The following is a 23,570-nucleotide window of genomic DNA, read 5'->3' as shown; positions in this document are numbered from 1 at the left end:
TGCCTGAATCCTCCATTCCGGAAACACGTTTCAGACGACGGTAGAAACTGTGCTCAGTAACAGTGCGGATACCGCAGCAGAGTAACGACGGCACCATACATAAAGTAACCAGCTCCGGCATCTTACCGGGGACACCAACCGCTACAAGTGTGGGATAGAAAATGGCCGCGATGTAGTAAATCGCCGCATATCCCATATTCCGTCAGAAGCAGCGTTCAGTTGTACGGAGCGTTTCAGCTGCTCAGATGGACTGGTGATCGGTTTAGCAGACTTTTATTGAGGAGAGAGCAATTCCACTGAGGCAATTAGCGTGGCGATCACGTCAGGGACATTAGTGTAAACCAACTGCAAAAATAATAACGTTAAACTATTTTTACTCAATGTCCCTGTGTCATTAATTTTACTCCTCAAGGGATATTGCAATCTATTTACTTTAAAACAAAATATGATGTGAATTTTCCATGTTAATTTCCATGATACATGGCTTCAGCTATTTAAATAGGACGTTTTTTGTATCTGTGTTACTTTTAAAGTCGGCATGCATATTGAAGTCGATTTATTTTGTAATATTTGACCGTGCACATTCGCTTCTGAAATTGAGGGAAGGAGTTTGTTCTGGCGGGTGAACTGGAGAACACTTCTTTATTAAAGGGGAACATCCGTTCATTCTTTTCTTTCGTTCATTCCGTCATTCCGGGCGGTGTGAGTGATGGAATTGACAATGCCAGCTGACATGTATTACAATAACACTGCACTTCTATTCCTCCAAATAATTCAAAAGATCGACAGCGATATTCCAGAGGCCTGTGATCAAAAAGGGAACGTGTCCTGGGAAATTAGCGAGGGCTGAGGACAGTTTGAAGAACAATGTTTTCCAGCGCACACATGGGCGGTTTGGCAGGAACCTGACCTCTGCCAGTGAATGACCTGACCACCACATACCCGTGACGTGCGATGCATTCTATTTAACTTTAAAGATATGCTCAAACCAGCTACAATTCTACCAGTATTTTGTCATCCATTCTATGTTTGAACAAAAGTAACAGGTAAAATCTGTGAACATTCCGCAGGTTTTCAGGATATTAATTGCCACGAAGTTGTCTGTTTTTCTCCTGATCTGCTTTCCGGTATATTGTCTTTCATACAAACATAGAAAACCTACAACACAATATAGGCTCTTCGGCCCACAACGTTGTGCCGAACATGTCCCTACCTTAGAAATTACTAGGTTTACCCATAGCTCTCCATTTTTCAAAGCTCGATGTACCTATGCAAAAGTATCTTAAAAGACCCTATCGTATCCGCCTCCACCACCGTTGTTGGCAGCCCATTCCACGCACTCGCCACTCTCTGCGTAAAAACACATACCCCTGACATCTCTGTACATACACCCAAGCACCTTAAACCTGTGTCCTCTTGCGTCAGCCATTTCAGCCCTGGGAAAAAGCCTTGAAACTTGGTTCGAAAAAAGAGGGATGTCTACAATAGATATAGGCAGCATGGAGTAAAGGAATTGCTCGAGGAATATAAAGAATGTAAAAGGAAACTTAAGAAAGAGATTAGAAAAGCTAAAAGAAGTTACGAGTTTGGTTTGGCAAATAAGGTGGAAGTAAATCCGAAAGGCTTCTACAGTTATATTAAAAGCAAGAGGATAGTGAGGGATAAAATTGGTCCCTTAGAGAATCAGGGTGGTCAGCTATGTGTGGAGCCGAGGGAGATGGGAGAGATTTTGAACGATTTCTTCTCTTCGGTATTCATTAAGGAGAAGGATATTGAATGGTGTAAGGTGTGGGTAACAAGTAAGGAAGTTATGGAACCTATGACAATTAAAGAGGTGGAAGTACTGGCGCTTTTAAGAAATTTAAAAGTGGATAAATCTCCAGGTCCTGACCGGATATTCCCCAGGACCTTGAGGGAAGTTTGTGTAGAGATAGCAGGAGCTCTGACGGAGATCTTTCAGATGTCATTAGAAACGGGGATTGTGCCGGAGGATTGGCGTATTGCTCATGTGGTTCCATTGTTTAAAAAGGGTTCTAGAAGTAAGCCTGGCAATTATAGACCTGTCAGTTTGACATCAGTGGTGGGTAAATTAATGGAAAGTATTCTTAGAGATAGTATTTATAATTATCTGGATAGACAGGATCTGATTAGGAGTAGCCAGCATGGATTTGTGCGTGGAAGGTCATGTTTGACAAAACTTATTGAATTTTTTGAAGTAGTTACGAGGAATGTTGACGAGGGTAAGGCAGTGGATGTAGTCTATATGGACTTCAGCAAGGCCTTTGACAAAGTTCCACATGGAAGGTTAGTTAAGAAGGTTCAGTCGTTAGGTATTAATGCTGGAGTAATAAAATGGATTCAACAGTGGCTAGATGGGAGATGCCAGAGAGTAGTGATGGATAATTGTTTATCGGGATGGAGGCCGGTGACTAGCGGGGTGCCTCAGGGATCTGTTTTGGACCCAATGTTGTTTGTAATATACATAAATGATCTGGATGATGGGGTGGTAAATTGGATTAGTAAGTATGTTGATGATACTAAGGTAGGAGGTGTTGTGGATAATGAGGTGGGTTTTCAAAGCTTGCAGGGAGATTTATGCCGGTTATAAGAATGGGCTGAACGTTAGCAGATGGAGTTTAATGCTGAGAAGTGTGAGGTTCTACATTTTGGCAGGAATAATCCAAATAGAACATACAGGGTAAATGGTAGGGCATTGAGGAATGCAGTGGAACAGAGAGATCTAGGAATAACTGTGCATAGTTCCCTGAAGGTGGAGTCTCATGTAGATAGGGTGGTGAAGAAGGCTTTTGGAACGCTGGCCTTTATAAATCAGAGCATTGAGTACAGAAGTTGGGATGTAATGTTAAAATTGTACAAGGCATTGGTAAGGCCAAATTTGGAATATTGTGTACAGTTCTGGTCACCGAATTATAGGAAAAATATCATTAAATTAGAGAGAGTGCAGAGACGATTTACTAGGATGTTACCTGGGTTTCAGCACTTAAGTTACAGAGAAAGGTTGAACAAGTTAGGTCTCTATTCATTGGAGCGTAGAAGGTTGAGGGGGGATTTGATCGAGGTATTTAAAATGTTGAGAGGGATAGATAGAGTTGACGTGAATAGGCTGTTTCCATTGAGAGTAGGGGAGATTCAAACGAGAGGACATGATTTGAGAGTTAGGGGGCAAAAGTTTCAGGGAAACACGAGGGGGTATTTCTTTACTCAGAGAGTGATAGCTGTGTGGAATGAGCTTCCTGTAGAAGTAGTAGAGGCCAGTTCAGTTGTGTCATTTAAGGTAAAATTGGATAGGTATATGGACAGGAAAGGAGTGGAGGGTTATGGGCTGAGTGCGGGTAGGTGGGACTAGGTGAGATTAAGAGTTCGGCACGGGCTAGGAGCGCCGGAATGGCCTGTTTCCGTGCTGTGATTGTTATATGGTTATATATGGTTATCCACACGATCAATGCCTCTCATTACCTTATACACCTGAATCAGCTCACATCTCATCCTCCGTCGCTCCTAGGATAAAAGGCCGAGTTCACTCAACTGTTTTCATAAAACAATCGTCACTATGAGTATGTACAGAACAGCGGATGTGTTCAAGCTCGCCTGTCAATCACACTTCCTTCTGCTCCTGCAGTGCACCGCTCCGTGCCGATTGTGGTTCTCGTACCGGTGAGCCACCCTCGGCTTATTGGAGAGAGTCTCACCACTCTGTTTCCATTGTGGAACTCGCACTAATGTGCGGCCGTCGGTGGATTCGAGCAAGTAGTACCTCTGCCTTCAAATGTATTCTCCCAAAGAGAAACACCTCGTAACATTCGGATTGAGCTCCATCTGTAATTTCTCAGGGCTGCTCTGCGTCCTGTCACTGTCCTGTTGAAATCGGTGACAACCTTCTAAAATCATTCATAAAAACCCAAAAGCCGGGGGTCTGAAACTGATCCGTGCAGGACACCACTGGTTACCGACATCCAGGGAGAAAACGCTTGATCTACAACTACAGTCTGCCTTCTGTGGGCGTCAGTCCTGAATCCACCAGCCAACTCTCCCTGGATAACAAGCCTTCTGACGCTATGAACGGTCCTACCATGTTTAACCGTTTCAAATGCCTTATTAAGATCTATTTATACCAGATAAAGTTTTCTACCTTTACCAATGTGTTTTGTTACATCCTCACCGAATTGAACCAGGCAGTGAGCTATGACCTGCCTCTCCCAAAGCCATTCTGATTCTCCGAAATCAAGTTCTCCCAAACCTTGCAAATTAGGTTTCTTGGAATGTTCTCCAATAATTTGCCCGTCACTGAAGTAGGATGCACTGGGCTATGATATACAATGGTATCTTTACTCCCTTTCCCGAGCAAAGAGATAATATTTCCATCTCCAATCCCCTGATAGTGCATGTGCGGCAGTGATAACGCAAAGGTAATCGCCAAGGGCGCAGCAATCTCTTCCTCCGCTTCCCACAGTAACCTGGGGTTTCTCGCAACTTCACAAGAGGACTTATCTATCCGAATGTTTTTCAATCGTTCCTGTGCATCCTCTTTTCTAACCTCGTCCAGTTGTCGCACGTAAGCCCGTTTGACGGTTCCTCACAAACGCCAGGATCTCTCACTGGTGAAAATTGAAGTGAAGTCCTCATTAAGGACCTGTCCCACCTCCACCAACTCCAGTCGTATCTTTCATCATTATCCCAGACCGGTCCTACTCTCACTCTACTCATCCACTTCTTCGCACACATCTAGAATGTCGCGGGATTTTCATTAATCCCGCTGTAGGCCTTCTGTAGAGGTTTCAAGTTCTCCTCATTCCATTCTTCAGTTCGTCCCTGGCTGCCTTGCAACTCTACAGCCGTGTCCGATCCTAGCTTTCTAAACCTGGTTAGTTTAATTCTTTCTCTTAACTAGATGAACATCTCTGTCAAACATAGTGGATTCACCTACCCAGAACCGTATGTATGTGCTGCCTAAAGTACCTCCTCATTTCTGTTGTGCATTTTCCAGGGTACATCCATTCCCAGTTTTAGCTCTGAGATTCCAGCCTAAACCATCGTAATTCCATTTAGCTAATTCATTAATTTGGAAATTTCGGTCCTGTGGAGAGATAGCAGGACAGTGTCGTCAGTTCGGGGACTGACATAGGTTCGTAGGGAGAGATCGTGGTAACGGGATTTGTTTGGGGACTGACAGGCGGGTGCGGGGACAGAGCTGGGCAGTGTGATTAATTCGGGGACTGACATAGGTTCGGGGGAGAGATCGCGGTAAGGGGATGCGATTGGGGACTGACACGCGGGTGTGGGGAGAGAGCAGGGCAGCGGGTTGGTTTGAGGACTGACTCAGGACTGTGGAGAATAAGCTGGGACTGAACGGGGCATTGGGGTTAGTTTGGGGTGACACGAGGCTGGGGAGATAGCGAGATGGTGGCATTATTTTGGTACTGGCACAGGTCTCTGGGATTAGTGTTGGTTTGTCCTTCAATGCCAATGCCAGTTCTCCACGCCGTCCTCCTTTATTTCGAAACTTATTTAAAGTCAACATCTTGTGGCCACAGAAAGGCGACCATTTCCACCGTAACGCTATCAACCCCGGCCAGGGTTTAACACACCGATAGCGTTCCACCGGTCACTCCTCTGTCCACACTGTGAGCAAAAGCCCCACCCTCGTCGTGGGCCCTCAAAGCTCACCAGTGTCCTTCTTTCCTCTGGCGTCGTGTGTCTCCTGTGTGTCCCGTGTGTCTGAGTAAAAAGTCGACTGACCTGGCATATATCTCCAAGTGCTGAACACCAGCTCTCCATCACATAACTCCGCCTTTCGTTGTCCAAGGCAACTCATAGACTTTCTCCCTGCTGCTGAAATAGCGCACAAACTGTTCTCTCTCTCTCTCTCTCTCTCTCTCTCTCTCTCTCTCTCTCTCTCTCTCTCTCTCTCTCGTTTAAAGGAAAAGTCCACTTTAGAATAATCCTTCAGGTCTCGTCACACCTCTCTTCTGTCAGGAAGAATTTTGATGAAACAGCAAAATTTGCGTCTTAACTATCGATTATGCAGCTTAAAGCAATACATGTGTAATTATTAGGTAACAGCAAAGCATTACAAACTTTAACTTCGCATCTAGTCAAACAATCTGCTGTATCACTGTCAGTGCCTTTCACGTGTTTTACTTACATGTCATACTCTTACAAGATCAGACTCCAGTTAAGCAACCTTCTATTCTTATCCTTCATTTTACACAGAAACACGAATGAATTATGGTCCGTGTAAACCACATGTGGTTTCCGCGCAGGACATATGTAGACATCGAAGCATTGCAATGCTAACATGAGCGCTAGCAACTCTTTTTCAACAGTGGAGTAATTTTCCTGATGCACATTAAATTTCTTTGAGAAATGAACTACGGGATGTTCAATTTCATCATCATGCTTTAACCATATAACAACTACAGCACGGAAACAGGCCATCGCGGCCCTTCTAGACCGTGCCGAACACTGACTCTCACCTAGTCCCACCGACCTGCACTTTTGCAACAATACCGCCCCAGCAGCTTCACCAAGAGCGTCTACCGCCATTGGAAATGGTTTAGTGAAATCAGGTGCTTTCAGTACAGGGTGACAACACAGAATGGTTTTCAGGAGGTCAAATGCCTCTTGGCAGAGGTCATTCCACACAAATCTTTCACTCTTCCCTAGGAGTTTCGTTAGAGGGAGAGCAATGTCTGCGAAGTTCTTACAAAACTTACGGTAATACCCAACCATTCCTAAAATCCTTCATAACGCTTTCCTGCCTGTCGGAACGGGAACCTCAGGAATAGTCTGAACCTTGGCCTGCATAGGTGTCAGCTGGCCCTGGCCTATTACATATCCAAGATACGTGACAGTGGCGCGGCCAAATTCACTTTCAGCGAGGTTTACAGTGCGATTTCCCTTTGACAGCCTTTCAAACAGTTTCTCTACTGCTGAGATATGCTCCTCCCAGGTGTTATTCCATACAGCCAAGTCATCAATATAAATCACTGTATTCTTTAAATCCTGAATCACTGAATTCATCATCCTTTGCATCATCCCTGGAGCAATTTTCATCCCACACGGTAAAACATTGTACTCATACAATCCAGATGGTGTCACAAATACAGATATTTCTTTCGCCCTTTCAGTTAATGGAACACACCAGTAACATTTCAACTGGTCAATCTTCGTAAGGTATTTAGCCTTCCCCACTCTGTCAATACAGTCATCCGCTCTTGGAATGGGATAAGCATCTGCCTTAGTTACTGCATTAACTTTCCTGTAATCAGTACAGAATCTCATACTCCCATCCGACGTAGGGACAATCACGCACGGTAACGCCCAGTCTGAAGTGGATGGCATAATTATGCCGGCTGTTAACATATATTCAATTCCTTGTTTAACCATTTTATTTTTGTCTTGGTTCATTCTGTAAGGGTGCTGCTTAATCGGATTAACTTCATCTACAATTACGTCATGCACCACAGCCGTACAGGGCCTTGGAATGTCAGGGAATAAATCTTTATACTTGGTAATTAAACTCTTCAGTTGTTTACGTTGCTTTGACTGCAAATGCTGAGTCTTTCCATCAAGATTTTTCAAAACATCAGAAGTTCTGAGTCTTGTGGAAACTACGCGGAGCTCTGGTATCCCAGTACCAGACACCACAATCTCCTCCGTTGTTATAACGGTACTCACTGGTGCAGGGTCTGGGTCATGATAACCCTTGATGATATTTACGTGGACGATCTGCGTAGCCTTTCATTGGTCAGGAGTTCTAATAACATAATTTAAAGAATCAATTTTCTTAATTATTTCACATGGTTCACTAAATCTCGCTAGCAGGGGGTTGGTAAGGAGAGGGAACATGATCAGGACCCTTTCTCCAGAACGATATCTCTGCTCCCTCGGTCTTCTGTCATAGCCCTGTTTCATGTTTATCTGGGAGTGTTGTAAATTCTGCTTCACAAAGTCACAAGCCTTGTTAAGTCTGTCTCTGAATTCCTAAACATAACTCAGCACGCACCTACACACATTCTGATCTGACCATTGCTGTCTGAGTAGGGTCGATGGTGACACAATGTGCTTATCTCTCAATTCTTTAACCAACCCCCGGAATGTTTTTGAAGTAACGTTACTTCAGATTGGATTTCTTTAGGTAGACATATCAGTGTGAAAAAATTTGATAAGTGATTTTACCACAGTCTTGGCCTTGATGTTCCCGAGAGGCACCGCTTCATGGAACCTAGACATCGCACACATGATGGTTAACAAATCCTCATAACCAGCTGCAGTCCTTGGCAATGGGTCAACACAATCCACTATGATCCCAGAAAAAGGTTCACCAAAAGCAGTTATTGGTCTAAGTGGTGACGCTGGGATCACCTGATTAGGTTTTCCTGCACCCTGACAGGTATGGCAAGTCCTGCAAAAGTTCACAACATGCTTCCTTAAATTAGGCCAGTAGAATTCCTTCCTAATGCTGTTTACTGTCTTCCTCACTCCAAAGTGTCCACCTAAAGACATACTATGAGCCATGTTTAAAATCTCAGCCCTGTAAACTTTCGGGACCACAACTTGATGTTCAATGTCACAATCCTCACTTGCAGGCACAGTAGGGGATCTCCACTTCCTCAGTGACACCCCATCCTTAAGATAATATTCTACTGACTCCTCTCTCTCTGAACCTACACTTCTGTGAGAGCTATCTCCTTTAAAGCAGCAGCTGATTTTTAGACATGCTTCGGGTCACTGCGCATGTGAGGTTCACATCAGTATCTGTGCGTGTGTCGTCAGACACAAGCTTGCTTGTTAGCTGTACTGCTGAATAAACTTCACCCTGGATAGGTGCCAACCTAATATTTACCAAACCCAGTACCATTACTAAGCTTGCGAAGACCACGTTTACATTATGAAAATTCCCAAACAACCCATCCATTCTGTTCTTTCGACTTTCAGCTTTACTCGTCTCTATAGCAACCCAGTCAGGTGGTCTCTCAAAACCAAAACAATCCTTTCTCTCCGCATTACAATCGTGAAAAACAACTCCACAACCTTGAATGTGTTTACTTCCTATTGCGAAAACAAAATTCAACAGAGATTCACATAATTTACAGGCCATTGCCCTGCAAGCAGGGACAAAGGTCGCGAAACCAGTCCAAACCTCCCAAGTTCTTTATTCAAAAATCCAGAAACAGCACCTTTCTCCATATTTCCAATAAGATTCACATCACCAACTTTCAACTCATCACCAACTTTTAGAACACCGTGTAACACAAATAACTGAGAATCCTCAATTTCCACTGGCACCTAGGTTAACCCTTTATTCGCTGAACCAAGTCCATCCGGCTGAAAAAGACGGCATTCCTTTTCCACCGCGTCAGACAAAGTCAGACACCTCAGACGGGAGGCAGCAGGTATTGAAGAGGTCGGTGAGCCCGAACTTGGAATACTGCCTTTGGGTTTGGACGCCTGTTAAGTACCTCGTAACGGGTTAAAGAGCCAGCAGAAATGGGCACACACGGAGTCTGTGTCTGCCGTTATAAACTCTATTTTATTAGTAACTACGTGAGTAAAGTAATATAAAACGAGATAAAGTAAACAGTTTAGCAGAGTTTATGCACATATATAGGTGAGTAAATAAGCTTCCCCAGCTCAGGTGATTGGGTGATACAGTCTCACGGTGGGATGGTAAGTAATCAGTTCAGTTCTGGAATTTGGTTTGAGTAGAGTTGGAGAGAGAGAGTTAGAGTGTTGGTTTGTCTTCCAATGCCGATGCCGATCCTCCACGTCGTCCTCCTGTTCCCGAAAGTTATTTAAAAGTCACCAACTTGTGACCACAGAAAAGGGGATGCCGTCTTCTGTGGTGGAGTTATCAACCCCAGACCAGGGTTAAACACACCGATATCTCCGCACCGGTCACCCCTCTGTCCTCACTGTGAGAAAAAACCCCACCCTTGTCGTGGGCACACAAAGCTCACCAGTGTCCTCCTTGCCTCAGGAGTCGTGTGTCTCCTGTGGTGTGTCTTGTGTGTCTCTGGTGTGTGTCTGCTGTGGTGTGTCTTGTGTGTCTCTGGTGTGTGTCTGATTAAAACGTCAACTGACCTTATATATATCTCCAAGTGCTGAACACGAGCTGTCCGTCATATAGCTCTGCCTCTCAGTTTCCAAGGCAACTCACAGACTTTCTGTCTCCCTGCTGCTGAATTAGTACACAAGCTGTTCGCTCCCTCTCTCTCTAGTTTAAAGGAACAGTCCACTTTAGAATAATCCTTCAAATCTCGTCACGATCTAAACATAGCTACAAGACCTGTGATATATTCGCATATTCTTAAGAAAGTTTTGTTGTTAGAATCTCAGCTGACGGCGGAAATTGCAAAATTTTGCACAATTTCATGGACGTACATGAATGTGTAAGTCACGTGAGTCCTTTTCCTGCTCCCATTTTACCGCAGATCTGCCTTGTTTTCGAGGCTCCGCCCCCAGCTCTGATGACATAAATTACAGTCCTGACTTCCCTTCAGTTCTGTTTTGAAGCGGGTCGGCGGCGGCGGCGGATCGTCTGTAGGATCCGGATTAGGGGACGACCATCACCGCCAGAATCGGGAATCCGGGGGAGAGTTCACTATCCCGGCGTGAAAACAAGTTCTCATCGGTGAGTACTGAGGCTGGTCCCGAGTGTGGACGTCTGATGTAAGGTAATGCACCCAGTTAACTTCCCCGATCTGGCGGCCTCTCTGCGCTTGCTGGACAGAACCTGCCGGGGTCGGTCTGTGTTGTGGGACCTTCACTACATACCGAATGAGATGAGCCGCCGCTCAGCCCCTCTTGCCCTGGTCCTGGGAGCGTGATGGGGTGGTGATACCGAGGCTGCACTCATCCATTGAGGTTTATCCCGCAAACTTTACCTTCGTCACCCAGTCCCGCATCGGGTCCAAACTTCACCTGGATCGATAGTCGGTGTCTACAATTGTTTTACATCATTCCAGGGCGCGGGAAGCGACCCTTCCACCTGTTGTGTCCTTGCAGACAAAGAAGGTTAAACCGAGTAATCGCACCTTCGGGACACTGCTCCATCTGTCTGAGTAGATCCATCTTTCACCCGTTCAGACAAGGCAGTGAGATCCAGATTTCTCACGGCCTCTCGTTCAGGGTGGCCATCGTTGTGTTTTCTGTTTTCTCTGCATGAGCTCTCTCTCTCTCTCTCTCTCTCTCTCTCTCTCTCTCTCTCTCCTCTCTCTCTCTCTCTCTCTCTCTCTCTCTCTCTCTCCTCTCTCTCTCTCTCTCTCTCTCTCTCTCTCTCTCTCTCTCTCTCTCTCTCTCTCTCACTGTAAAGATCAAAAATGGACTAAGCAATAACATGGATGGGAAGAAGGAGGAGGTCCTGCAAGGAGAGTTTAGGGAGTAAGGTGCAAAGTTGAAGAACAGGACCTCCAGGGTTGTAATCTCAGGATTTCTACCAGTGCCACGTGCTAGTGAGGCTAGAAATAAGGAGATAATGAAGCTAAATATGTGGCTAAGGAGCTGGTGTAGGAGGGACGGCTTCATGTTTCTGGACAATTGGGCCTCGTTCCAGGGAAGGTGGGACCTGTTCAGACGAGACAGGTTGCAACTGAACTGGAAGGGGACTAATATCCTTGCAGGAAGGTTGGCTAGGGCTGTTCCGGAGGTTTGAACTAGATTTGCAGGGGGAGGGGAGCCAGAGTATTAGGGCAGATAGTGAGGTGTAGAAGGATAAAGGTCATGCGAGAACTGCAAGCATAGTTCACGTAGTAAAGCCAGATCTAACATTTAAAAACATTTTGAGGAAAGAGAAGCAGAATAAAGGGTGTAAAGGTAGAAGGGCTTAAGTGAGTGTACTTCAATGCAAAAAGTATCAGCAACAAAGGTGATGAACTGAGAGCTTGGATACATGAATTATTACGGAGACCCGGCTGGCACCAGGGCAGGAATGGATTCTCAATATTTCTGGATTTCAGTGTTTTAAAAGGGATAGAGAGGGCGGAAAAAGGGCAGGACGGTAGCATTACAGGTCAGGGATATTATTAGAGCTAGAGAAAGGCTGGGTAATGTAGCAGGATCCTCTTCTGAGTCAGCATGGGTGGGTCAGGAACAGGAAGGGAGCAGTCACTCTATTTCGAGTATTCTATAGGCCCCCTGGTAGCAGCAAAGATACTGAGGAGCAGATTGGGGGGCAGATTTTGGAAAGGTGTTAAAATAATGGGTGACTTTAACTTCCCTAATACTGATTGGCACTTGATTAGTTCAATGGTTTGGATGGGGCAGAGTTTGCTAAGTGTGTCCAGGACGGATTCCTGTCACAGTATGTTGACAGGCCGACTAGGGGGAATGCCATACTGGATCTAGTATTAGGTACGAACCGGGTCAATCACAGATAACTCAGTGGGTGAGAATCTGCGGACAGCGACAACCGCTCCCTGGCCTTTAGCATTATCATGGAAAAGGACAGAATCAGAGAGGACAGGATTTTTTTTTTAATTGGGGAAGGGCAAATTGTGAGGCTATAAGGCTAGAACTTGCGGGTGTGAATTGGGATGATGTTTTTGCAGGGAAATGTACTATCGACATGTGGTCGATGTTTAGGGATCTCTTGTAGGATGTTAGGGATAAATTTGTCCCAGTGAGGAAGGTAAAGAATGGTAGGGTGAAGGAACTATGGGTGACAAGTGAGGTGGAAAATCTAGTCAGGTGGAAGAAGGCAGCATACATGAGGTTCAGTAAGCAAGGATCAGATGGTTCTACTGAATATAGGGTAGTAAGAAAGGAGCTGAAGAAGGGGCTGAGGAGAACAAGAAGGGGATATGAGAAAGCCTTGGCGAGTAGGGTAAAGGAAAACCCCAAGGCATTCTTCAACTATGAGAAGAGCAAAAGGATGACAGGAGGGAAGGTAGGACAGATTAGAGATAAAGGTGGGAAATGTGCCTGGAGGCTGTGGAAATGAGCAAGGTCCTCAATGAATACTTCTCTTCAGTATTCACCAATGAGAGGGAATGTGAAGACGGTGAGGACAATATGAGTGAGGTTCAAGATCTGGAACATGTTGATATTAAGGGAGAGGAGGTGTTGGAGTTGTTAAAATACATTAGGACGGATAAGTCCCCGGGGTCTCACGGAATATTCCCCAGGTTGCTCCACGAAGCGAAGGAAGAGATTGCTGAGGATCTTTCTGTCCTCGTTGTCCACGGGAATAGTAGCGGAGGATTGGAGGGAGGCGAATGTTGTCCCCTTCTTCAAAAAAGGTAGTAGGGATAGTCCGGGTAATTATAGACCAGTGAGCCTTACGTCTGTGGTGGGAAAGCTATTGGAAAAGATTCTTAGAGATAGCAGCTATCGGCATTTAGAGTATCATGATCTGATCAGGGACAGTCAGCATGTCTCTGTGAAGGATCGTGTCTAACAAGCCTGATAGAGTTTTTTTTCAGGAGATAATCAGGCATATAGATGAGGGTAGTGTAGTGGATGCGATCTACATGGACTTTAGTAAGGCATTTGACAAGGTACCACAAGGTAGGCTCATACAGAAAGTCAAAAGGGAGGTGATCCAGGGAAGGTTGGCCGGTTGGATTCAGAATTGGCTTCCCTGCAGAAAGCAGAGTGCCGTGGTGGAGTAAGTACATTCGGAATGGAGGGTTGTGACTTCTGGTGTCCCGCAAGAATCGGTTCTGGGACCTCTAATTTTCGTGATTTTTATTAACGACCTGGATGTAGGAGTTAAAGGGTGATTTGGCAAGTTTACAGACAACATAAAATCTGGTGGTGTTGTGGATAGTTTTGAGGATTGTCGAAGACTGCAGAGAGACATTGTTAGGATGCAGAACTGGGCTGAGAAGTGGCAGACGGAGTTCAACCCGGAGAAGTGTGAGGTGGTTCATTTTGGAAGGACAAACTCCAAGGCAGAGTACAAAGTAAAGGGCAGGATACTTGGGAGTGTGGAGGAGCAGGGAGATCTGTGGGTACATGTCCACAAATCCTTGAAAGTTGCCTCACAGCTAGATAGGGTAGTTAAGAAAGCTTATGGGGTGTTAGCTTTCATAGGTCGAGGGATAGAGTTTAAGAGTTGCGGAGTAATGATGCAGCTCTATAAAGCTCTGGTTAGGCCACACTTAGAGTACTGTGTCCAGTTGTGGTCGCCTCACTATAGGAAGGATGTGGAAGCATTGGAAAGGGTACAGAGGAGATTTTACAGGATGCTGCCTGGTTTAGAGAGTATGCATTATTATCAGAGATTAAGGGATCTAGGTATTTACTCTCTGGAGAGAAGTAGGATGAGAGGAGACATGATAGAGATTTTAAGAGGAATAGATAGAGTGGATAACCAGCGCCTCTTCCCCAGGACACCACTGCTCAATACAAGAGGCTGTGGCTTTAAGGTAAGGCGAGGACACTTCAACGAGAATATTAGGAGGTTTTTTACTCAGAGAGTGGTTGGTGCGTGGAATGCACCGACTGAGTCAGTGGTGGAGGCAGATACACTATTGAAATTTACGAGACGACTAGACAGGTATATGAAGGAATTTAAGGTGGAGGGTATTATGGGGGCAGGGCTTAAAGGTCGGCACAACATTGTGGGCTGAATGACCTGTACTGTGCAGTATTGTTCTATGTTCTATTATCAAACCTTTCCCACAAAAATGAGAATATTTAGTTCTCCTCTGGTCGGCTGGCACATCACCTATAACTATGACCGTTTTGTATGTCTCTGCCAGCGTTCGCGCAGTTTCAACACTAGCGTCCCAAATGTTTCCAGGGAATATGTTGTCAGGCCTGGCGATTTATCCATCTATACTCACTTCAAGCGAGCAAGCACATGTTTCGTAAACTGGACATAACCCATGACCTGACGAACGTTTCCTCATTTCTATGTCTCTATATCTGTCTCTCAAGTACATGCACACCCAGATAAATCATTGAAGATCTCCCCTATTTCTTTCGGCTCCATGCGTACATGAGCACGCTGATCTTCAGAAGTTCGTATAACCAGTTAACGGGCCAGTAAGGAAACAACGGGTTTTCTTAAATAAATATACTGCCACCAAAGAGTTTGTTATTCGTGGAAATGTGCTTACCACAGTAATTGTTTATAATAACGATTCCTGGAATGAGAAGCCTTATGTATTTGGAGCATTCGCTGTCCCTGGGCCTGTTCTCAAATGGCTGATGGGGGCACGCTGGGACGGGGAAACTCACTGAAACGTGGCAAATACTGACGTCTGCATCTAGTGGACGGATAAAGATGTTTTCATCAGGAGAGATGTCTTGGAACAGATAGCACAACCTCACAAATCACTGCGATGTATCTACAAACCTTCTCCTCCATCATTCTATCCATTAGTAGGGTCAGAAACTTGCCTGTATTGTCAACTGTACTTTTACGTTATTCGAAGCTACAAAAATTTGATTGAAAACTTTTAATCGCTTAACTAAGCAAAGAAGGAAATTTCATGACTATCACCACAATGTATTGTGTAATGTATTTTGTAAATAACAGATAACCGACTTTTGAAGCAGACTGACCGTATTTAATGACCAGCTTCAGCACTGCTGCAAGTGTTGTGGAGAAGGAACTGACAGCAGATTTACTTGATACTGGTATTTTAGTTTGAGCATTTCAACATTTCTGAGTGTTCAGTATTCATTCTGTTCATAAGCAAACTCAAAACATGTGAGGTTGAGACAGTTACTTCCTTTTTGCTTTGCTTCTGGTGAGCCTCTTCCTCAGTCACCGGGGTAACAGGACACCAGAACTTCAAGGAGGGAAGATTTTATCCAACTGTAATTACTGTGGAGGCACAGTGACCTCAGGAACCGGTGTGGATTCCAGGATGCTTTGAGCATTTACTGTATGGAATATATGACGCCTGTATTGCAATGAAGAGATGAGCAATGAATGTTGGGATTGCATCTTGCAACCAGTCAACATTTGTGCATTAAAAGAAAAGAAAAATCTACTCTACTCAGCTTCCAGGACTATAATAACTATTTAATATTTAAACAGATTGTTCCTGTTCCACTACAGGAAATAAGGCTAACTAACTAACCTGGTCTAGGTCTCACTCAACGATAAAATAATCACCAAGTATGCTCAGTTTAGATTAGTTGAAATATATCCGCGTCCGCGTTGTGACACAAGACCCGGAATTCAACACCGATCCCCGTCCAGACAAAGCTTCCTCTATGTTACTATTCCGTCATGGGTTGGTTCAGGAGTGTTATATTTGAACTGGGAATAGCTGAGACACTGCAGCACGTTACTGGGCAGTAAAGAATCCTGGGCCATGGGTTATAAGGCTAGGATGGGGAGACAAGGAATATAGTATTTGCAGTGTTTGGGCTTCGCCCGAGCTTATTGCTTCAACAGATGGGACTGACCGTTCCTCCTTCCGCAATGAAGCAAAAGTTTCGGTCAGATTGACATGGGTTGCGGGGCAATTTAATTACACTGTCTTGTGTGAGACGTCGGGAAGATGTGCGAATGTTTTGGCATGGATTAGGACCCCGTGAGGTTGGGTCCTGGGCTATCACAGAGGTTTTGACCTATATATAATGGACCCGTCGATCAAGCTGCTCGGGCACATAAAGTGATGAGTTAGTAGTTATGTTCTGTGCTCAGATGTTTTCTTCTGGAGGTCCTTTGGAATCAGTGAAGAAAATGAGTTACCCTTCCTTCCCTCACAGTGAGAGGCTGTGAATTAATGGGCTGCTCCATGTTTGCCAGTAAACACGATCCGGTGTTTAGTGTTCAATCCGTGTTTGGAAAGTCCCTCTCACTGTTCCCTGCGGTCAGCTAGTGCGAGTCAAATAGAAACTCCAGAGGGAGAAGCTAAAGACAGGCGCATCGATATTGCAGAAGTACTATCATTGCAGTGGTGTACAGGGAATTACCGAGGCAGGAGAGGGGAATTGGCCAGAATCACTCGCAGGGATGGCAGCAGAGCAGCAATTTGTGGGAAGATGGAGGACTGGTGAGGTTGTAAAAACAAACAAAAAGTCATTGGGAAGGTAAAGGTGAAATAACAAAGATAACGAACCAATATTAAAGATGTTACTAAACGTTTCTTCAGATTTATGAAGTGTAAAAGAGAGGCTCGACTGGATATCAGAACGCTGGAAAAGGACACAGGAGTGGTAGTAAAGGGGGGGGGGGCAGCAATGGCGGCCGAACTGAAGATACATTTTACACCAGTCTTCATAGAGGAAGACACTAGGACTGTATTGGAAGCTCCTGGTGTCAGGGGGCATGAAGTGTGTGAAGTTAGCATATTTAGAGAGAGAGATTTCTTGGGAAACTGAAAGGTCTGAAGTTAGATATGTCACCTGGACTAGATGGTGTGTACCCCAGAGTTCTAAAAGTGGTGGCTGAATGGATCGTGAGACATTAATAATGTTCTTTCAAGAATCACTAGCTTCTGTAATGGTTCCGGAAGACTTAAAAATTGCAAATGTCACTTCACTCCTCAAGAAAGGAATGGGGCAGAAGGGAGTCCATATGTCAGTTTGTTTGACCTCAGTATTTAGGACGATATAGAAGTTGATTATTAAGGATGTGGTCTCAGGGTACTTTGAGATCCGTCAGAAAATAGGCCGTAGTCTTGCCTGATAAATCTAATGGGGAGTTCTTTGAAGAAATAATAAGCATGATAGACAAAGGAGAATCTGTTGATGCTGTGTATTGGATTCTCAGAACACATGTTGCTTAACAAGCTGCGAGATCATGGCGTTACCAGACAGATTCTGAAATGGATAACGCAGTGTTTGATTGGAAACCACTCCCAGTGACTCGTGATACTCCACAGGAGTCTGCTTTTGGACCGATGATCTTCCGTCATATGTTAATGATTTTGACAATTGAAATGATGACTTTGTTGCAATGATTGCAGGTGGTATGAAGATAGTTGGAGGAGCATGTGGTTTTGAGGATTTAGAAAGGTTACAGAAGGACAAAGAATAATTAGGAAACTGGGCAATGAAATGGAATACAGTGTCGAGAAGTGTATGGTCATGCACTTTGGTAACGTAATTAAAGTGTTAAATATTTTCTAGATAGAAAAGAAAACTGAGGTGCAAAGGGACTTGGGAATCCTTGTGCAGGATTCCCTAAAGTTTAATTTGCAGGTTAAGTCTGTGGTGGGGAAGTCAAATGCGATGTTAGCATTCATCTCAAGAAGAATAGAATATAAAAGCAGGGATGTAATGTTGAAACTTCATAAAGCACCGCTGAGGCCGCACTGGGAGCGTTTTGAGCAGGTTTGGGCCTCTTAACTTCGAAAGGAATGTGTTGTAATTATATAGGATTCAAAGGTTGTTCACGGAAGTGATTCATATGTCATATGACCCGCGTTTGATGCCTCTGGGCCAGTATTCACTAGAATTCAAAAGCATGAGGGGTGACCTTATTGAAACCTAACGAATGGTGAAAATAACTTTGATAGAGTTGCTATGGAGATGATGGTTCCTCTGATGGGCTAGTCTACAAGCAGCTGACCGTACCTCAGAATAGAGGGGTGCCCTATTAGAATGGGGTGAGCAGGAATTTATTTTGCCATAGAATGTTGAATCTGTGGAAGTTTAGCTTTTGCCACAGGCAGCTGTGGTGGCCAAATCTTTGTGAATATTTAAGAGAGAGGTTGATAGATTCCTGATTGGTCAGAGCATGAATGGATATGGTGAAAAGGCAGGAGACTGGGAATGAGAGGAAACTTGGATCAGTCATGATGAAATTGTGGAGTAAACTCAATGAGCCAAATGGCCCTAATTCTGCTCCTATATCGTATGGTCGAGTGGAGATAGAACATAGAATAGTACATCACTGGAACACGCTCTTTGGGAGCAAACTTGGAATCATTTTCCTGAACCGCCTTTTAATCCTCTCCATTGTTAATGCATCCTTTCTTATGTTAGGGGCCCAAAGGTGCTAAGAATGCTCTAAGTGTTGCCTCATCAGGACTTTATAAATTCTCAACAGTACATCCTTTCTTTTATATTACAGTCCTCTAGAAATGAGTCCAAAGATCGCATTTGCCCTCCTCATCACCGACGTATCCTGTACATTAAGCTGCAGGAAAACTACACAAGCCTTCCCAAGTCTCTTTGCACCCTTTTAAAATAATTTTGGCCCAGTTTGTCCATTATCACACAATTAAAATGGGGAATCTTCTTATTATTCTCATGTAACGAGGTGCAATGAAAATCCTGTTGAGTATACCGTCCATACAGAACAACAGAACAGAACAGTACATTGAGCTGATATCAGATAAACAATAACAGAGAGTAGCAATGCATTATTGTTTCACAGAAACAGCAGGGCAGGTAGACAAATGGTGCAAGGTCATAACAAGTTATATTGTGAGGTTAAAGTCCACCTTATCTTGCTGTGGACCGTTCTTTTTTCTTACAGCAGAATGGAAGCCGTTCTTAACCTTGGTTGTAGTGTTTTCTAGTTTTTTAATCTTCTACCCAAGTAGGACTGACTGTCCAGCGCTGCGAGGTGATGCTGTGCCTGTTTTATCGATCACACAGGAAGCTACAGGCACAGTCCATGGTGGGCAGACAGCTTTCCACGATGTCCTCAGCTGTCCACAGCTCTCTGAAGTTCCTTGCAGTCATGAGTAAAGCGGGAGCCGTACGAACGCCTAAGGTATCTTGTTGGGATAATCCCTATGGTAGGTTGATGAAATTTAGTGAGGGACAAAGGTCACAATTCAAAGTTCCTGTTGTTTGTGTTACGGATTCAGCAACAATAAATATATGAGTGAGGCACGGGTTTTTATAACAAATAAAACATTTATTAATCACTGAAAAACAAACCCCCTAAAACGACTAACGCAACCGGAAATCAACTGCTGTGCGGCAGCTTAAACAGTTCTTAAAGGGTTAAAGCTTAAACAGTTCTTAAAGGAAAAAAGCGAAAACAGTTCTTAAAAGTAGTACTGCAAAAGTCCGAAATGCTTACAGTCCATTAAAGAAGAGACTTTTTAGTCGATTTAAATTCTCTTTCACGTCGTGTTGTTGCGGTTCCCAGTCGAACTATACTTTTCCCGGAGAATTTACGAAGATGAAAATGAAACGGCTTAAAGTCACTGACCTTTCCTTTACAAAACTGTACCCAACCCTTTCTGCTATTATTCGCAGGGGTTAACACGGGGACAGCCAACGAATTCCTTCCGAATGAGGATCAAACAAGGTCAAACCTGTTTCACTGACGAAATCGAATTTCCTCGATCTTTTAATTCCCGAACTCCGATCTTCACTCTCCACTGATTTTTAACTGGCTGTATTATAAAGAAACTGCCAGCAATGACCTTTTAAACTTTAGGCATTAAATAAAACTACACCTTTCAACTAAACTGCGTCATAATATTGGACCACGCAGTGGCATGGAGTCAAAATGGCAAATCCAGCCACGAACTGCCAATCTTCACAGGGAGGGATCCTCTTTTTATACCCTGTTAAAAAAACCTGTCACATGACCTCTACTGGCGGGAAAATGACGTCACTCCACCATCACAAGACCATTACCTTAAGTCCAGTATAGCTTCAACACCACTGTCACGTGACAAGAACAAAGATACCCACGGGTACGTAACATTTGTTCCAACTTCATCATCTGAGAATCTTTTCATTCAATATTAATTTAGTATCTGCGTGTTGCTGGTGGACCACCTGTGATTTTCATTGATTCCTTCTCCCACCTGGTTCCATCAGCTTACTCCATGTCGATTTTGTTCAACATTTTTCCAGCTTGTATCCCGTCAAGTTAATGATACATATCAACCATCTTGTTCAACCTCTGTCCAGTCTGTATCCCATCACCTCAATGCTATATATCAACCACCTAGTTTAACCTTTGTCCAGTCTGTATCCCACCACCTCAATGATATATATCAACCACCTTGTTCAACCTCTTCCCAGCCTGTATCCGACCACCTCAATGATATATATCAATCATCTTGTTCAATCTCTGTCCAGTCTGTATCCCACCACCTCAATGATATATATCAACCATCTTGTTCAACCTCTGTCCAGCCTGTATCCCACCACCTCAATGATATACATCAACCATCTTGTTCAACCTCTGTCCAGCCTGTATCCCACCACCTCAATGATATATATCAATCATCTTGTTCAACCTCTGCCCAGCCTGTATCCCACCACCTCAATGATATATATCAACCATCTTGTTCAACCTCTGCCCAGCCTGTATCCCAGCACCACAATGATATATATCAATCATCTTGTTCAACCTCTGTCCAGCCTGTATCCCACCACTTCAATGATATATATCAACCATCTTGTTCAACCTCTGTCCAGTCTGTTATCTTCCACTTCAATGATATATATCAATCATCTTGTTTAACCTATGTTCAGTCTGTATCCTTCCACCTTAATCATATATATCAACAAACTTTTTCAGCCTCTGTCCAGCCTGCATCACAACAACTCAATTATTATTTTCCCTTTCGTTTATTTTCGGTTCTTTATCTCTTGAGTGCGCCTTGCATTTATAGCTTGTAAATACATCTAACTGTGTGGTCATTTTCAAGGAATCTTTTACCTGTATTCCCATGTAAGTTCATCTTTTGACGTACCACAGACCATTGCCAATACCTGTGCAAGTCATACCCCGGTTCATCTTGCCAAATTGCAACAGCTCGCTGTTCTTTGCATTAAATTCCCCCGCTAGTCTGTAACCTGACTTCCCAGCTGCTCAAGATTACAACGCACCTTTGGTAGCCTTTCTCACTGCCTGCTACATTCCATCTCAGTGTAATCAAACTGTTTGCTGCTCTAGTTTGCCACATTTTCATCTGTTATCTCAATCATTACTATCAGTACCAGGCACCCAGTCGCTTTCCCTGCAGCACCTCGCGAGTTTCATGACTCCATTCAGAGCACTCTCTGGCTTTTCCGCTTGCTTCATCCTGAGTACTACGTACCTTTCCCTTTTGGGCCAGCCTCCCATGCAGAATAACTTGATAAGACATGACCTGCCAGTCTGACTGTCCCTCATCAAGCCCAGTATTTCGAAAAATGATAAATTCCATTTCTTAAAATACCTTCCACAGACATACTCAAGGCTGATGTCAGGATCACGTGCATATAGTATCCCTTCTTTTTTTTCTCGCCTTTCTAACACAAATGAGCAAAACCATCTATCGTCCCATCCTCTGGCATATCACCTGTAGCTCTATGTATTCTATATGTCTCTGACAGTGTTCGAGCAGTTTGTGCACTGGCCTCCCACAGGGTCCGAAGGAACACCATCTTAGGCCCGGGGTGTTTGTCCATTCTAATTCATCAAGCACCTGTTCTGTAATCTACATACAATCTATAACAAGACTAACGTTTCCCGATTTCTATAGTCTGTGTATCTGTCTGCCAAGTAAATACAGGCAAACAAAAATCATTGAACATGTACCCCATCTCTTTCGGTTCATTGACTAGATAGCACACTCATCTTTTTTGACTGTTAATCGGGCACTAAGAAACAATACATGTCGCTTAATAAATTATTCCGCCACCAAATTGTCTCTATCCGAGGGAATGTGTTCATTACAGTTGTTGTTTACAAAGTTCACAAGATTGATTCTAGAATGAAAAGTTTTATGTCTGAGGAGCATTTGGTCTTTCTGGGCCTGATCTCAGTGGAGGGGTGGTGACTCTGGAAACAGAAACGTCAATGAAATCCTGAGGTCTGGATAGAGTGCTAGGGACAGGATGTTTTCACCAATAGGGGAGTCTAGGATCTGAGATCACAAGCTCACTCTATTCAGTTGTATCTGGGGACTTTCTCTTCCATCATTCTGTCCAGTAGCAGGATCTGAATATCACCTGGATCAATGCCTGGGGTAGATCGTAGTTATTTGCAGACACAAGAATATGATGGAATTTTTAACAACTTAATTGAACAAAGAAGGACACTTAATGGTTATCAGCACAGTGTATTGTGTGATGTCTTTTGTAAATATCCCATAGTTGCCATTTGAAGCAGATAGGCCACATCCAACAACGTGTTTGATTTTGGAACAGCTTCTGCACTGCTGGAAGTTCTGTGGAGATGAAACTACCAACAGATTTACTGGAGGCACCTCGAGACAGGGTTAAAACAGCCATTTGAATTTTATCTTCCACATTACAAAATGGCTGAGAGCCCAGTATTCATTTTTGTCATAATGAAACTCAGAGCATGTGAATTCCTTATTTCCTATTTTTAGTTAGTTCTGCTGAGACACTTCCTCCATCACCAGGGTAACAGCTCACTGGAGTTGCAAGGAGTGTTGAACATTTTATTGCTCTCTCCACAACGTCCTTCAGTGGCCTCAGGAGCCGGTGTGGAGGCCCGGATGCCTTGAGCATTCACTGTATGGAATTTATCATGTTTATATTGGAATAAAGAGAAAAAGAATGCATTTAGATATTTATTTATTTATGCACATCCCTTCAGGATGCCACAAACATCTTGCAGTCAGCCTATGTCTGTGCATAAGAAAGACAATAACCTGTACTAAGTTTCCAGTGATTTATTTTCAGTTTTATATTAAAAGCATTTTCTT

At 43.9% G+C, this 23,570-nt stretch overlaps 1 protein-coding gene across 1 annotated transcript in view; it reads left to right on the top strand.

Moving 5' to 3' along the window:
- Positions 1–10,539: 10,539 nt before the first annotated feature.
- Positions 10,540–23,570, top strand: part of LOC140724284 (NACHT, LRR and PYD domains-containing protein 3-like) — a 39,152-nt gene continuing 26,121 nt past the window's right edge. The window contains exon 1 of the mRNA XM_073038744.1: positions 10,540–10,654. The gene's annotated coding sequence lies outside the window, so the exon portion shown is untranslated. The remainder of the gene's footprint in view (positions 10,655–23,570) is intronic.

The sequence above is a fragment of the Hemitrygon akajei genome, unplaced genomic scaffold (assembly GCF_048418815.1).
Source record: "Hemitrygon akajei unplaced genomic scaffold, sHemAka1.3 Scf000183, whole genome shotgun sequence".
In the NCBI taxonomy this organism is placed as follows: domain Eukaryota; kingdom Metazoa; phylum Chordata; class Chondrichthyes; order Myliobatiformes; family Dasyatidae; genus Hemitrygon; species Hemitrygon akajei.
This window is presented reverse-complemented; position numbering and strand designations above follow the sequence as displayed.